At 28.3% G+C, this 18829-nt stretch overlaps 1 protein-coding gene across 3 annotated transcripts in view; it reads left to right on the top strand.

The window, feature by feature from the left end:
- LOC123290557 (polypyrimidine tract-binding protein 1) overlaps positions 1–18829 on the top strand; it is a 740982-nt gene that overhangs the window by 98858 nt on the left and 623295 nt on the right. For 2 of the 3 annotated variants that reach the window (XM_044870779.1, XM_044870780.1), the window contains exon 2: positions 2932–2978. The exons of the other annotated variant lie outside the window; for it this stretch is intronic. The gene's annotated coding sequence lies outside the window, so the exon portion shown is untranslated. The remainder of the gene's footprint in view (positions 1–2931; positions 2979–18829) is intronic. 3 annotated transcript variants of the gene reach the window in all.

Raw genomic sequence — 18829 nt, forward strand, 5'->3', positions numbered from 1 at the left:
TATAAAAAACTTGCGTACATACCTGCATTATTTAACTAGAAAAATACAAAGCCTCAAAATATAAAATATAAAAAAAAACTTCCTCAATAATTTGAACAAGTCATTCTTTACTACTTGCATGGTAATGAACTTAAACATTTATACGTTCATACTTACAAGTATACAAAAAATATTATTATCTCTGTACTCAAGATGGAAACATTGAGGTAATTGCACATATCAATATGATGAAAAAATTCATTTTAAAATTGAAATTATGTTCTTTCGAAAGAGAAAGACATGGTTAATTGGGACTAGATAATAATATAATATGAATTCTAGCAAGGACAAATTCTATTTTATAACTTTTAGGTACTGTCTAGTGCAATAAAAAAAAAGCTTAGTGCAATATGCGAAAAATTTTTACGGCACGCGAGATGTCTTTTACGGTTTATAGTGCCCTGATAAAAAAATGTGTGTTTGTTTTTGTCTTTAGACAAAATATAGTAAGACCTGTAAAAAGATTATTCTAATTTATATTTTGGTTAAAAATTGAAATTTTAATAATAATAAATTGAACTTTTTAATAAACAATAATAATACGAAATGTTTTTAATCTTAAACTAACTCCCTACCCCTATATATAATAAATGTTAAAGGAAGGATTTTTGTTTGTTTTTTTGAATGGATTGGAGTGAAATTAAACAACAATACAGCTCATATATCAGAATAACACATGAGCTATAATTTATAAAAAAATATTTAAAAAAAATTAAATTTAATCTGACATTTTACTGCTCCATCTATTATCGTCATTTTGAACCATAAATTACAGATTTCTGTAAAAATTTAAGATAGTAAATATTAAAACAAGTCAAGGTCATCTTTTCTCATCTACTCAATGAATTATGACAATTTTACACTTTACAAAATTGAAAACTGTGCTTATATTCTGGCTGTGTAAAATAACCCCTTCGAGTGTGATGGAAGGGGGATAAGGGAGATCAAGACAGGCGGAGGCTTTAAAGCGGTGGTTTTTACTTTCAAGCCCAGTAAAGCGGGCGGGTAACAAGCGAGTAAATCATAGTTTATTATAGATAACATTGTGAAATGTTATTTTCATTTTTCTTTAGAACAAATGCACCTGGACATTGACTCTACTTTGCTGGTCTTCTAGTAAAAACCTTCGTCTTCGTACAGTTGTTATCGATATATTTTTTGTGAAACTAGAGAATGAATCAACAAGGTACATTATATCCTTTGTACCACATTTTATCCTGTATGAAAGAAATTTATTCGGTTTTTTCAATTATTTCTTTCACTTTATCTTTCGTTTTATCTTCATTAAATATTGGTAAAGATCATGCGAAGATAGTATTTAATATTTTTGGTCAATGTGTAGATTTAAGAGTACACATACTTTTCGTCATTAATAATATAAAACCTGTTGAAATGGCTTTGTGAAGTGACATCTAGATAAGAAATAAATGAACAACGTAAGGTATTGAAAATGTCTATTGTTTTCCAAAAACATAATACTGTATAACAACGATTCATACATTCCATTTTAACTCTATTCCATACTTACTGTCGCACTGTATTGCGATCAGAATAGAAAATAGCTTTGGTTTTCTAAATACACTTGTTTACTTCATCTTTTGTGTATTTCTATCTATTCTACTATCTATAAAACAATTCACATTGTATACACCGTAGTGTCAATCAAATAATGGGACTCAAACACCGTTTGTAAAATACAAATTTTAGTTAAAACAAAACCAAAATGCAGACTGTATAAATCAATTTTATATGTAAAAAAACATCGTGAGGTGTTGTGGGACCTCGGTAGGAACTATGTTGTTATCGCATCTTCGTACATTATAAATGTAGCGCTTAATTTTTTAATCAGTTTTGCTTTGATTTTTTTGCTGGTTTGAATGATTGATTATGCTCATGTTCAATTTTGTAAGATCATTTTGTGCTTTTTTCTTCTGTATACTTCTGATTTTGTAGTCAACCCAATATGTGCGTACATTACCCACAATTTTTTTATCAGGATATTTAAAACGTAAAATTTCCTTTTACTTACTTTAAATTATCTCTATTATGTTTAAAAACACTCACAACTCATTTTTTGAAATGAAAAAACATAAATTTTAGATAAAAAATCCTAAATGTTCATGGCAAGCTGCATCGATTAACAAAGCTTTAGTTTCCTGGGTAGCCTATTAGGAATTTTTAGGCCATTATTATTTGTTGCGCTTTTTTGGTTTTACCTCCCAACCAGCAAACAAATCATAACGTGCGATAAGGAACATAGTTCGATAGAAATTTTTGACTAAATTTTATTTATCTTCTATCGCATGTAGTATGTTGAAACTCATCTATATGATAAAGATATTTTTCAACATGTAATGGCTAAGATTTACCATCATGAATAAGTTTAGCGCAAAATCAAGTGTAACTCAAAATTCTGCAAATTGGCACACTGTATTAAGAAATGTATAGTGTATTCACTTGAACCAAATACTCCTAAAATACATTTGGTTGGTTCTCCATACTAAATCATGTATACATAGTCGTTTTTAAACGTAGTTTGTTAAGTGAAGCACGTATAATTTTGTTACATGATATATCATAGACATATCGCTTGTTAAAATTCACTACATGTTTTAGAACTGACACGTGTTTGGGGGTGGGAAAGAAAAACTTAGAAAAACATATATACACACAAGATATGCGGACGACTTTTATTTTATTTTTCTTGGAGAGAAAATATCTTTATTATTGTGTGTTTTTTCCTTATTAAATATATTAAACCTTTTTAGGAAATGTAGGTTTTCCCCCTTTTCCTATAGAAACACCTCGACACATTTTTTGTTTGTTTTCTTTCTTTTTTTTTTTTTTTTTTTTTTTTTGAGAAACTTATTTTTTATTTCTTGTATGTTTCAGGTATGTCTCGTTGAATGTTATTCATAATCAAAAACTTTCGACAATCTGTAAGTAAGAAATATTATTTATTATTTTCTAATTTACGGGGAAATACTTTTTCTCACTATGTATTACTAAATATAAAAAACTCAATCAATTTTATTAAATTTCTTAAGAATTTTAATTTTCATTTGTTAATGACGTTGTTCTTTATTTATGGAAAATCCAACCCAAAATTTAAAAATTATGATTAAAAATAAACTTATGCTCTTTCGATTAGTTTTTAGTAAATCTCTATCTCTACTTCTATATATTATAAATAAAGATATATTAATTTAAAAAAAAAAATTTTAATTATTTTAATTTGACATTACCATAAATTACAGATATCTGTAAAAGTATAGTCATTTGACATTACCATAAATTACAGATTTCTGTAAAAATAGTCAATATAAAATATTTCACGGCCATCTTTTCTGATATACTCAATGAATAATTACGACTATTATACATTTAAAAGAATAGAAAACCATACATATATTTTACCTGTGTAAAACAATCCTTAACATTATTTCGAGTGTTATAGAAAGGCGATAAGCGAGAGCAATCTTTATCAATCTTTACTTTTAAAACCAGCGAAGTGGGTGGGTATCACTCTAGTCTCTATAGTTTTGCTAATGAAAATTTTAAAAAATGTTAATCTTTGGACAATAATCCTGTATTTTGTACAGATACTACAGAATTACATACATTTTTGGTATCCACCTTGCTTGCCTGTATTTTGTAAAAATAAAAATAAATAATTCATATGAAATCTTTCGTCGAAACAATGTAGGTGTTATGTTATGATTTTATCATAAAATTCTTTTTTTTTTTTATAATCAGCGTTTATAAATGAATTTAAGTCATATGGATAATAAATTTTGAATTTAATTTATTTTCTTGAAAAAAATTATAATCAATTGATGCCAATTCGTTTTATCCTGTTTGTTAGATCGTTTATTTTTTATTAGAATTGAATGATAATTTAAATAAAATTCCTGTTCTATGATTATTTCATAAGACTAAACTAATTCATTGCTTCGTTCATTTGTTTCTCTTCTTGAATGGGACGCTGGGTTTTTTATGTTTTTATTGTTGTTTTCGACAATTTAAAAGTTTGTTTGTAATATCATATATGTTAAAACTGATAACAATTGCAAAATCACTTCTTTAGTATTGTATTACATTTGTTTTTCTAACAGCAAACTTCTCTTGCAAATCTTTTAGAGTTGCAATGACATTTTATACACCGAATATGCGCATTTTATCCCAGTAAAACGCATAGATTTGATTTGTTCGATTTTTGGCAGAAAAATTCGAATCTATGTAGAAAATTTAAAAGAATGTGTTTCTGTTTTTTTTTTTTTTCGTTCAAAAATGTTATTTAAAACTTAAAAATCTGCGAGTAACTTGGTATAACTTCAGCGTTATTTCGTTGCCACTTTCTCGTGCAAAACATCCCACAGCAATTCAAAGCCAAAGGGAAAAAAACTACGTTCGAATAGTTTAATTTACAAACTATGTAGTTTTGCTGTGCGGCGCTATAATATTTGATCATAACTGTTGAGTTTAAGCAGATAGTTTTTTACAGTCATGAAAATATGAAAATTAAGCTACATGGACCACTATCATATTCAGATTTAATCACGTACACAAGATTTCGTCCAAAAACAGTTAGCAAAAAAATTAACTTAATAACAACATCTTCCCGACAAATGAACCCATCTTAACCGTATACAACTCACTAGGAAGTGCATTTTGCTTTAAAAGCTAATAACTCAAAAAAGCTCGTACGAAAATGCTGATGCGAATGGTAATATCATTTTCATGATTAAATTAATTCGGCGTTCACTTTTTTATATCACAAAAATAAACCTTTCAAACGTGTACAATTTTAAACAAAATGGAATAATTATTCGCGAAGTTGCAGGTATCTGAAATTCGGAAATTACGTTAATTTTTTTGATAATTCTTTCTGTTCGAAATTCTGTGCCGGTGAGTTTTAAAAAATCTGAACAATCTGTTGAAAAAAAAACGAAAACTGACAAAGTAGTTTTTCGTATTAACTGAACGTTTAGTGTCTTAAATCTGCTTTTTTTTAACAATGCATTTACAAAATGTCATCATCATAAAGACTTTATAAACAAACAAACAGCCTTGACTTAAATAAATCCCATCTTAATGTCTGTAGTTCCACATATGGCCCGTCGTTGTGTTTAACTTTTTTTTTTTAAATGCACATTTGCGTGGTAAGAAATTATGATATCATTTTAAACTCATTAAGAAATAAATGACGTCTCATTATTTACTTCTCTTCTTTTATGAGTAGTCAGCAATACAATGTTTCGAAAACTATGAAAGAAATTTTTGTAAAAATGAGATGTAAAAATTGGAATCCGACTTTTGTTAATGGTTTTATAAATACATTTTCAAGTGTTGATAATTTGGCACTTTTCAAGTGCGTTAAAATTGTTTTACAAGAAATGTGTGTTAGTAAAAGTAATTAGAACCTTTTCCACAAAATTAATGATGGTGGAGAATTTAATTTAAAATTTAGAATGCTGTACCTTAAAAAATTATTTTTCAAGCTCTTTATAAAATAGTCAATCAAGTGCGCAGGCTGACAAACACTGCGATCGTTATAGGTTATTTAGAATATTCAAAGAAAACTCTGAAACTTTGGGTATTTATACATTTTTTTGGGTAGCCGTTTTGGGGCATTTTTATTTCGCTGAATTAAATTTTTTGCTTATATCTCACAAAATATCCGTCGAAGAAAGAAAGTTCCTAAATTTTCTACATAAACTACGTTGTCGGAATGCGTGTTAGGTAAGTTTAAAAGATTGGGTTATAGAATTAAAGTCTTTCAGTAACTTCCGTCTTCTTAGAAAATTTTTTTCCCCATATATGGGCTAAAAACCCACTTTTGAAACGTGCAATTATTGTTTACAGAAATTTGATCAATTTTCGGCTTGATAACATCGAAAACTTCATAAATAATTACTCGAAGGTACTTCGTGCTTTTCGAACAATACAACTGTGACTCAACTGCCAAAAATTTCATGCATAAAGCTCGTATGCATGGAGCTAGGAACTTAATCGTTATTTTCTGTCCGCAGTTTTTCAGTAATTTCCATCTTCTTAAAAACTCAATTTTTGCAAAATGCAATTATTATTTGAACTTTAGAATTATGACTCAATTTCCAAAAATGTCAGGAAATTGAAATCTTAAAGCTCGTATGCATTTCTGTCCGCGATATCAGATGGGATAATTAAAATTGTAGGAAAAAAATTTTAGAAACTATCTAGACGTATTTCTGAATTTTACGTTTGTATACTCCATACGTTACGTTATACTCCATTCGCATTCTCTATGAATGTCTCTACGGTGGTATTAATAGACCAGACAGCACAATCGTGTTTTTTTTTTGTCCTTTTGACATTTATAAACATTTTTACCTTTTTTCCACGATAATAATAATACAAATGACTTGGTAAAGGAAATTAAAGGTTGAAAATTAATGATATACATGCAAGTTGTAATAGAAAATTTCTAAATGATAAGAATATAGTAATGATAATTCGGTTTGATTTAAAATTTCTCATAAATTTTTTATTACATGTTTGTTCAATAGAACCATTCTGCTGTTGATCATGATTCCCACTATAATAAATTTTAACTATGTGATAAAATTATTTTTTATAATTTTATAAAAAATGATTATTGTAACAAAGTCTTTAATAAATAAAATAAATATCTCTACCATCTCTACTCGACCGGATGTAGTACTTATATAAATTAACTTCCGCTTTATAATACTCCAAACGTATACACATCACATTCATTTATTTTAAACCACCATTTTAATTCTTTTTTTTTTCTGTTGTGACCTTGTTTGTGCGTTGAACTAAGTCTCATATAGTAATAAGAATAACTCGGATAGTAATCATATTATAAATTATGTATTTATTATTTACACACAGCTGCGTCACTGTTTGGTAACCACTGATTTTTACTAAGTAATTCACATTTGCCGACAACATTTTTATTTGTTAATGTGTGGAATATGTTTTTTTAATGTTTGTAAATTAATTACTCTTACCTTGAAATTTTAAAAGATATTTTTATTATTACAATGTTTTCGTGAGTTTTAAGTTAGTTATGGGTTCGGTTTTAAAATCCATGACGTTACTGTAAATTAACACTGTTTCAAGAATTAATATTGAATCATTAACAAGTTTAAAATTGAATTGTAATGAAGACGATGACTAAATTTTTTTATCCCTTCAAGTTAGTTTTTGAAAATCTTTAGAAGTACGCAAAATATGAACGTTTAAAACTCCTAATTAAACAAAGGGAAGGGACGCATAAAAGGGAAGGTAAGATACATAAAAAGTGACGTCGTTGCTGAGTATTTCCATAGAAATAACATATAAAACGAAGTCGATATCAATTTTTGTTCGCGGGATATCGATCAGGAAAAAATTTAACATCTCACCTGACTGGAAACGACTCGGCCGAATGTTGTGAAACTTTTTTTCGATCATCTTTCGGCTAATACGCTGAAACGTAAAGATCTGTTGAAAATTGCGATTTCGAAAATCGGACCCATTGCAATTCCTTCTTATACTGGCAATTTATAGACAATGAATAACAATTCTTATACATCAATAAATAAATCATAAAGTTTGTATATTAAAATATTTCATGTTTGATCCCGCTTATTAGCCGTGGCATTTATCCTGGGGGTTTTATGTTGATTTAACTTAGCTTTTATTTTCTTTATTTTGATTTGGGGGTGATAAGTGTTCGTGTGTGTTTTAATTTGTTCTGTTGATACAGAAAAATGAGTGAGAACCGTTGTTTCAATGTGGTGGAGCGTGACGCGTAATGATGACGCGAGTTCTATGATTTTTGTTCACCAAATTTCGGTTGTCATTTATGATAAAGACTTCTTATTTAAGAGCTCAAAAAAATATTCTTAAAACATTTTGATGGGAAAATTGAACAAAAGTCTAAAGCTTAACCGTGTTGCCTGTCTTTAGTAAAAAAGTTATTGCTTAGATAAAACAAAAAACAAGATTATCCAAAGAGTACTTTAGATTTTTTGTGTACAAACAATATGGAGATGTTACCATAATTTTTTTTTTTCATTCTTAAATTATTTTGATTCAGCTATGGGTTTTGCTTTTTAAAGATTAGCCTGTTAATGTAAACATACACACAATTCCAGCCTAAAATTTTTATACATATATTGAATATATTTTCTTATAAGTCAGATTTAATGAGGAAGCTTAAATTATGTGTTTACATTTCATGATAAACAGCAAGTGATAATTTCGTTATGAGTAAAATGTAATACATAATATTATAAAATAATCATCTAATGAAGTGTGAATTAAACCACTTTCTGGGAAAGTCAGTTAAAATTCAATGAACAAAATCAGAGTTTAAGACGATTGAAGAGAAGAGTCAGTCGGAAAAATTTCGAATGTGTTTTGATTTGTAAATGATACTGTATTTTGACGTTAGCAATAGCCCGACTGCCAAAGAGAGGTTATGTTTTTCGCACGTATCTTGTAGGTATGTATGTATATTTCTAAATTTTGTTATTACCTCGTTTCTTCTAAACGGATGTGTTTCTTAATAGATTTCAACATTAAAGGTATCATTATATTTGTCTCAAAAACCCAAGTGTTCTTAGATAGGTGTTTGAAAAACAAAACAGAGTGGCGGATTTTAGAGAGAGATTTGTTATTTTTTTAATTTTTATTTTATTAATAGGAATTTAAAGATATTTGTTGGATTTTTGATTTATAAGTTGAAAAGTGTGCTTCCTAGCAAAACGTCCCAAAAAAAAAAAAAAAAAAGAAAAAAAATTGTATACACTCAAAATTTCGTCAACACATCTTTTTGATACGGAACCCAAAAAAAAAAAAACTTTCACCAAAAAATAAAAAACATATTCCATAAATCATTTTTTTCACATAAAATTATTGTTTTACATTTAAAAAAATTAGTTAATATTTTGTTGAGTGATGACATTTCTATACACCTTCCCGCTGCGCGTCACGCTCTAGCTATACGTTAAAATTTATTTACCTCCTGTAAGATATTATATGTAAACTTTTCTAAGTGGAATAGAAAAATTAATGAATATTTAAAAAATATGTGTAATAAAAAAATTTATTATAATTTATGATAAAAACAAAAAATTAAATGTACTTAGGTTTTTTTTTTTAAAAACGGGAGAACACGATGAATTTAACACATATATCAAGACAGTGAGTGGCACCTATACGAACACCATTTGCAAGCAGCTGTGATACATGATATGAATTGTAGGTATGATAATTGTACACAAGTGAGGAAAGATAAATTGGGCATTGTGCCAGATTTTAAGGTGAGAGAAGATGTCTTTATACATATTAAAGTAAGTATTCACTGATATAATAATATTTTATATATTTGTCACATGGTATCCCGAGATAACTTAATAATTTTAATTCTATTAAGCCTACGTTTTAAATCACCGTTGTAAACCATAAAATTGAATCATTAGATTTAGTCTTTCCTTTATCAACGGTTAAGGTATGTTGAACTCTTTTGGTAATACTTTTTGGTGATTTTATAAAATTATATACACATTACCTATATATATTTTAAAACTGTAAAGGGCTGACATTTTAAATGTAAAAAAGCTAAGATTCTGAATTGATTTTTGGTCTCATACAACATCATTTGAGGTTGTAAAATATATACTATTTGTTGGGTACGTAGTAGGTGAATTATACTTGCCGCATTATAAATTATGAAAATAAGGGACAAAATTGCATAAATAATATTTTTTAAATATTAATTAATGTAATAACTACTCAAATTTGTTAGAAAATAGTATTAAATTTTTAATATAAACCATATATACAAACCATACACTCTAATATGTCCATCAATACAATTATATGAATTGAAATAAATATCACGAAACTCGAAACAAAATTGTATATTAAGAAATTCGACAAAAATCAACAAACAATTGACTGAGTTAATTGTTAAAATACCATGTATAGACAGTGTTGATTACACTCTCGCATTACACATACATACATGTCACACATTCATAACTGATAATCCCATATTTATACATACCATAAAATTTGCATCTAATGTGTGCCCTCGTGAGTAAATAGTGATGTTTACAAAAACATGTTTCAAACAAAAGTTGTTTATTTTTTTATAAGGAACATTATGTACATTTAAACTTCTGTTCTATCTCTAATGGTTTACAAGATCTCTAATGGTTTACAAGACCCATTTGACCTATGTTGCTCATTTACGTCCTGAGTGCGCTGTAAAAATTTCAGTTTGATATAATTTAGTTTATGAGTTATCGAGTTGACAGACGGACGGACAACCGGAAATGAACTAATTAGATGATTCTATGAATACCTATACCAAAATTTTGTTCATAGCATCAATATTTTTAAGCGTTACAAACTTGGGACTAAACTTTGTATACCTTGTATATTACATATATACATGGTATAATAATGATGGAGGCTCTGGGAAACCATCCATATTCTTAAATTTTTTTTTTTTTTTTTAATACTAAAAACGGACTTGATTTCGTCTTAGTGCAAGCTTTAAAGGAAAACGTGCTTTTATTGATTGTTTGACTCTTCAATTTTCTGAGCGTTCTATCCAACCAACGAGCGTATTAAATTTTATTTGGTTTTATGCCTTCCTTCAATATGTCTGATATGATTGTAAAACTTATTTTCATATTTTTTTGTCACTATTTCATTTACACTATGGCTGCTAAAATAATTAATGTTTATTATTTTTGTTTTAAGGAAGTTACCGTTATGCGTTATTGAAAAGCCGTAGAATAAATCATAAAATGCGGTTTAATAATTAAGAAGTGACGTATAATTTTTTTAAACTAATAATTAGAAACTCCAAAAGTAAAACACAATTTGAAAACATAAATAAAAATATTTATTGAATAAAGAATTTGTTGAAATTTTTTTCATTTTTGTAAATCATTAAAATGTAGAGCACGATTGTCAACGTTAAACAGTAATATAAATTCAAGGAAATTGTCAAATAATTATTTCTTAATATACTATGACAGAAATTTTATGTTTTATAAAGTTTTTGCGACATTGTTTAAAAGAAAGTAAAACGTTTTAAAAATAACTATTTAAACAATGATTTTAGTTTATTAGTATTATTTTAAATTTAATCTGAATTATTGTTTTATATGCAAATGTAAAATATTATAAATTAAAAACATTAAGTAGGTAGAACAGGCGCTGGTTGGGGTTGAATGTGCAAAATTCAACCTCCTCCTTTTTTGTTTGAAGTCGGTTAAAAATTAGTTAACTTTTGAATTTTACCAAAACAAAAAATAAAGACAGAATAATTAACGCACCTGTCATACAATCTCCTGATATGGCGATCACTTCTTGTTTCAATCGATTGGAGACTTTTTAACACATTTTTATAAAAGCTTAAAAAATTAAAATGTATATAATTGTTGAATAGATTAGTGACGCTTGGTTAGGAAAAAATCAAATGTATCTTTTTTATTTCGCTAATTCCTGTGGTTATTGCTTCAAATTTGTGTTAAAAATTTAAAACTGGATTTTAATTATTTAGATAATTTTGAAATAAGTTTTCAAAATGTCGTGTCAGGTGTTAAAATATTAATTATAAAATAATTAACGCTTATATAATTTTTGTTTTGGAAAATAATGAATATTAATCATTCTAATTTTTCAGTCCTTTGAAAATTCACTCCAATAATTTTTTATTTACTTCAAGTTTTTTAACTGTATATCAAGTGACCTAAAACGCGAGAAAGCAAGGTTGTGATGTCATATCGATATGAACCATAGACCATCAGTTAGTTCAGTGTAGACAGCTGGGTATGATATATCCATAGATAATAAGTATTTATATTATAATCAGTTGTCTATGAATGTATCTGTCAAACTTGTCTGTGTTATTTCGTATAATGATACCGATATTACGTCTCCAAATTGGATGCCCGCGTTTTTGACAGTTTAAAAAATGTTTAATATTTAATTTAATAAGTTTTGGGCAAGAAAGCGTGTGTATTTTTCCGAAATTTTTGGCTTTTTATTAGCAAAACAACATTTTGAAGTACTTTTTCAAATATAGTAGAATACCCTATTGAAACGGCGACTTTTATGAACATTTTACCATTTAGCAGAATATTTCCTTATAATACTTTGCTTACAATTATATCAAATAGTTTGTTTTCCACTTCAAAATTTGTTTTCTTTCAATATCTGCGTACGTAAATGTGTGTATATAACAAATGACGAAATCCTGATGTGACATTTTTTTTCTTCAGAAAACTATACAAAAAAAAAGAAAAAATAATAAAACAAACTAACAAAACAACGCAAAATAAAAAAAAATACTGTGACAGTATGAAGAATAGAAAAATACATCTGTCTTTAAAAATTTGTTTTTATTTTTTTTTATCCAGTGACGTTTATGAGTCGTGAACATTTTGGAATAATTTATGATGATTACTGAGAGAAAAAAACTAAAAAAAAATTTATATATAAAAAAGTGGTTTTGGTGTATTTTTATTTCATTTCTATGTGGAAACACCTGTATGCTACTCACTTTAGGTATATTATTTAAATGTTGTGTAACGTGGTACAGTTAAACTGTCTCATACATCATTTATTGTATCATTTTTACGTTTAATGACGATCGCATATGATAACATAGATAAAGTACTGGAAATAATTACTAGTTGTGTGTCTTTATTGTGTCTAGCTTTTAACAAATTTTTCTTCTAGAGACTACAGATTTCTTCCGGAGGCAATAATAAGTTGATTGTCGAAAGAGTGCACATTTCCGAAAAAATAATTTATATTAAGATTATCAGTATGTCGCAGTGAGTTGGTGAGAAAAGTTGCCCTCGATATGCGATACAAGGTAATTGTTTCCAAGACGCAAAATTATTAATTAATAGGGTCCATCATATAGGATAAACCAGGGGTGGCGAACCTTTATGCTTCAGCGTGCCATTTTTCTAAAAACACTCAAAATTATTTAAATTTTTTGTATAATAAACAATTACATTTCGAGTATAAGTCGTGTAAGAGAGATATCTTTCTGTCAAAATTTGCAGACTCACAGATGTCTGTTATTATTTATCATACAGAATACATACAGTACAGTACAGGATAGTTAAAGCATGTTAAAACTCTATTTACTATATTTGAATATACATATTATTGTTGTTGAAATAGTAGACAACATTTTTACATAATTGTACGGAGGCAACAGCCTTAATAAGACCATAGATGTGCCGGCAAATAATTTGGACTTCATGATTATTTGGATTCGCAATTAATTCTTCATTCATGATGTATCCTACGCAATACCGCGAAAAAACAGATAAACGTGCAGATTTAGTGACGTGCTTTCGTCAAGACAAGGCGATATAAAAGGAGCGGAGTTAATGTCAATTTTTTGATGATTTGTTACATTTCCGGCAGTTTTAAGGTTCTGTCTTTTATTGAGTTTCTGGATAGAAGAATATCTTTGACTCGTTGAATTATCTTATCTTTATTATCGAAATCATCAAAAAAAGAAGGCGCACATGCTAACTATCCGTGGTTAGCATGTGCGCACATTACCCGTAGATAACGACTGTTTATTTCTGGATTTCATTTCACTTGCAATTAATTCTTTTTGCTCTGGTTCACTTTTTTGATTAACGGACGTATGATTTGTTTCAAAAAGCCAATTACAGTCCATGATGTAACTAAAATAACTACAAAATAACAACGAGCACGCGTTCGTAGGATCACTCGCGATCGTAATACTTCATAGTAAAAAATGCTATGTGAATAAATAAATTAAAACAATTTTCGCTTAAGCATTTTATTATATTTTTAAAATGTGACATGTTTCGGAAATTACTCCATATTCAACTGCAATTATAGCTGAAATACATTTCTTGTTTCGAATGATTCTTTTTTGTGGGTTCATTTTCTAGAATATTTTCTGGTGTAACAAGTGGTAAAAATCATGGCGCAATGTTTTAAATTCTAGTTGAATGAGAATTTAACAATGTTTTCGTAACTCTCATTCTCATCAACATTTATAAATGAAAGCTGATTTTCAACAAAAATATATTGTTAAAAGCATGATGACCTAATTAGTTTTCAATAAAAGGAAAATTTTTAGTATTCAGTACGAGCTAAAAAAACAATACCCTAAATTACACCACTTAATTAAAAAAAAAAAAAGAAGAAGAAAAAACGTTAATTACAAACTTTGATTATTATTATGGGGGAAGGGACAAAAAAAAAAAACTAACAATTCCACCACCTTACAGAAAGAAAAAATACAAAACAATAAAACAAGACATCAGTTGGAAAATGAATGAACATCGCTGAAAAATCTCTAGTCTGATATATACATTTTTCCTCTATATACATATCCATATGTATCCGCAAAATTATCTCTATTCGTTGTGTACGTAGTCATGGTAGGGACAATAATATCGATGCCAGCGTTTTCAGAGAAAAAGTTTGGCTATAAAGAAGGCTGTTATGACTAATTTGTAGTTCTTTACATGTTAATGTCAAATTAAAATTACTGAAAAACACTAATTAATTAAACTTTATACATTAAAAATAGTGAAAATAAGAAATCAAATTGCAAAAATATTATTTTTCAAATGTAAATTATCATAATTATTTATTTTTTGTGAGACAATAATATTAAATTTTCAATGTAAGTCATAAATGCAATCCATACAATTATACATGCACACATACAATTCTATAATTAAAGTAGTGTATCGTTACCATGGAAACACCTCCAATAAAACTCACACACGGTGCGAATAGAGCCTTTACGATACCATAGAACGAGACATAATTTTCTTTTGATTGATGTCTTCTAGCTGATCTACTGAAATATTTTTTCCGTAAAGTTGAAGAAAAGAAAACTTATCCCACCGCAATTATCATACCTGAATTATTCTTCTAACGTTTACGGCGATATCAACGTTCAAAATTCTAAGCTTCAAGGTTTTTCATAATATTTTTGAAATTTTATAATTTATTAAAAATAATGCAAGCACACTGATACGTGTTTGGATTGGTTATTTTTAACTCCAGGACTAAAAATAAGAGGTTTTATAAGTTTGACCGCTATGTGTTTGGGTGTCTGTCTGTGGCATCGTAGCGCCTAAACGGATGAACCGATTTAATTTTTTTGGTTTCATTTAAAAGGTAATTTAACGGAGAGTTTTCTTAGCTATGTTTCAAGTGGTTTCGTACCCGAACAAAATTTAAAACGTGGCAACGATCTTAAAAGAAAATGGGAAATTTAATGAAGAATGTTCTTATATATGTTTCAAGTGCAAGTTTAGGGTTCCGTAACCGAAAATTTTGTCGTTGGTTATTAAATTTTGTAAATTTCACTTGTATTCTAAGCTGTAGTTCATTCGAGGTTAGTATATAGAGATGAAAATGAGGTATCAGTCACAGCATCATATAGTACACACTGTTGAGCTCACATAACAATACATTTAAAAATAAATCTTAAACGTCTGTTGCTATTTATTCTATGGCCGTTGTTCCACGTCTGCTTCGTTCGCCTACTTTACTCCTGTACGTACTCTTTTGCTCCTTTTGTTTTTGTGCATTTAGAATTTTTTTGTGTATACTTTTTTTAAACAATGGAATCCCAACATTGAGATAAATTTCACTTTCATTATCCACTTAACGTGTGGTACCCATACAAACAATACGTTTTTGAAAAAAATAAAAAACATGTACCAAAAATAAAATAGAAAAAGTAGTAATTTCTTTTGAACTAATTGTATACAAATCTTCATATTTACTTGAATGATTTAAGCGATATCTAGAAAAACTAGTATAGAATAATCACATTTTTGTCATCATTTTTTGAGCTAAACTCACGCCCTCGAAGTAAAAACTTATTCTATTGAATACTATTCATGTGACCCTGTCAGTCTTGGGCGAAAGCTCGATCAGCAAAGATTCGCATTCATAGGTTCGAGGACTATTTTATGTGGTGCTATAGTATACTAAAAAGTTTATAAAATCCGGTTTCACAAATTCACTAACTAGTATCGATATTAGAGAGTATGGTTGACCGAAGCCTTCTCTCTTGGCCCCGGTCAAGTTGTACAATGAGGCAAGTTGTTCAATTGAAATATATTGCAGAATTTAAGCATCGTACGACAATACATCAAATGAATGAAAGAGAAGTTCTAGTGGGCTTCGTTCATCACACCAACATTGAATAACTGGCATTGAATCAGTAACAAGAAAGCTGTTTGTTGATTTTAACGGTCAAGAAAAAACAAAAAATTTTATAATTTTTGGACTCAAGCATTGTAAAATAATCGTTTGGATTTTACAAGCAGGTAAATTGTGATGATAAGTAAATTTAACTCTTACGTCGCTCTAAGAATAATGCTTTTTTTAAATTTTCATTTTTATAAAGAAAATTAATATCGGAGTTAGTTGAGCAATTTTTGAGCAAAGAATAATTAGTACCCAGGGCTCTTATTTTTTTTAACTGGATTCTTTTTTTTTATAAGAGAGAATATAAATTAAAAACAACTAGGAGTTACTGCTCAACATTTAAAAAATTTGTAATCGAAAAGCATAAAAGAAGTAATCAAATTGTTTATTTTATAATTTTTTTGTTGAGCACACACATTTTTTGTCTTATTTAAACAATTATTTAAATTTAAAATATCTATGATTGATTTATAATTGTAATTTTTTTTGTTTAGTCTCTTGCTATACTTGCCCCATACCCTTACTAAACTTAGTGACGTAAGTTGAACTGCTACGACCATTGTCACTTGAAGATAGTTTTCTCAAAAACTATGGATTTCGAAATTGGTCTACAAAAAATTTTTTAAGGAAGAGACTATCTATCGAAATATGCATCAAATAAATATGAATAGTCGTTAAGAAGCCAAAACCTGATCAACCAGCCTCGGTCTACCCTACTTTCACAATAAGTTTCGCTTTGTATTTGTTGTATTTGCACATTACTTCACGTGACCATTTCTAGTATACGCAAGTAAATAAGAAAACTGGCATCATTAATATTGGTCCATTATTACTGTGGGAGCAACCAGTAAATATATTTTATATGCATGTTGGGACGCAATGAATGATGCATGGCAGAACGTCGACGTAACATATAACAATGTTTGATGGGTGAGAGATAAAACTTAACTCCTCTACCTCCTATACTTTTTTTATTCTTTGTGTGGACTCATTAAGGCCACACCGACACAACAAATGTCTGTCACACGGTTTTTTTTTTTTTTATAATATATACCGAACGTTTCTATAATATTTAATTCTGAGCGATGCAAGAAACATAACAAAAAAGTGGATGAGTACATTAATAATATCTGGTACGTATACAAAAAAATCGTAACGCAAGAGCTGCGTTAGATAAGCAAATTCTCTCAGAGAGAGATTGGAAAAATAACACATTTCTTAAAATCGAAGATTAAGATTGCATTTTTCAAGAATTTTTATTTCGAAAACTAAGCGCCTAGAGAAAAAATCTCAAGAATACTTTCTTCCTTAAAACTGATCAAAAATAATTACCTTTTTCCATAAAGTATTTTGAAGCTCGTCACCAATTTTTTTCTCTCCGTTAAATTTTCAAACGAAACCAAAAAAATTAAAATAGGTTCATCCGTTTAGGCGCTATGATGCCCCAGATAGACACACACACAGCGGTCCAACTTATAACATCCCTTTTTTTAGTTCGGAGGTTAAAAACGATTTGGAGATGCTCCAAGTAGATATCTCTGATAAAATTTCAACAATTTTTTATAATAATTGTTTTTTCACAACTATAAACGAAGAAAATGGATCCATTTATGTTACACTTAATTTAAAATTTACACTGCAGTCCAAATTCTTTTGTTAAACATTAAAACAGTGCATTTTATTGCTTGAAAATTTTTCATTTTTTAAATGTTTTTCCAGTTTCAATGATTAAGAAACTCCCTGTTTATATTTATTCGATGTAAGTGTGTGTTGTTAATATATATATATATAGTATTAGTTGGTGTTATTTTGAAAAATTGCACATAATTTTTCTTTTAAGTTTAAACATTGTTTGGTGCTTTTCCTTTTATAATTTTTTTTCATGCTTTGTTCAATTTCGTACTTTTTTATACGCATTGTGTATGCATTTGTATCGTTAGACAATTTTTATTATTTATATATTTATTTGTTTATATTTTGTATCAAATATAATAATTATAGACGACTCTAATCGTATTTTCAATTAGATATATAAGATATTTTCAAAGCAGCTTGGAAATACGTTTGATTTTCATTTCCGGTGGATGAGCCATTTTGAATGAACAAATAAAATTTGCATGGCAGTAAAAAAGAAAATTTTCTTAATTGCCCCCCCCTTTTTTTTTTAAAGTACTGATTAGGTTCTAAATTGATCTCATATAATGTACAATTACAATATAAATCACAATTTTTGAGATAAGGCAACATTTTTTTCTGCTTACATATTCTCCTGCGTTGACTCGGCAAAACTTTTAGCCGAAGTGGGTATATTGTTATTTAAATATGTGCTATTGTCTCTTGCAAAAGACTTTGTTTCGTCATGCATTCTACGCTGATTCTACGCTGCTGCGTATGTAATGTTTAAGTATACTTTTTAAATTTCTATTTATTTATTAAATCTTTCTTTTATTTTATTTACTGCGAAATATTCCTTCTAAATGGAGTGTTATTTATTTTCACTCGTGAAAAACGTACGATAAATATGGTTAATCGTACT

The sequence above is a fragment of the Chrysoperla carnea genome, chromosome 1 (genome assembly GCF_905475395.1).
Source record: "Chrysoperla carnea chromosome 1, inChrCarn1.1, whole genome shotgun sequence".
Lineage (NCBI taxonomy): Eukaryota > Metazoa > Arthropoda > Insecta > Neuroptera > Chrysopidae > Chrysoperla > Chrysoperla carnea.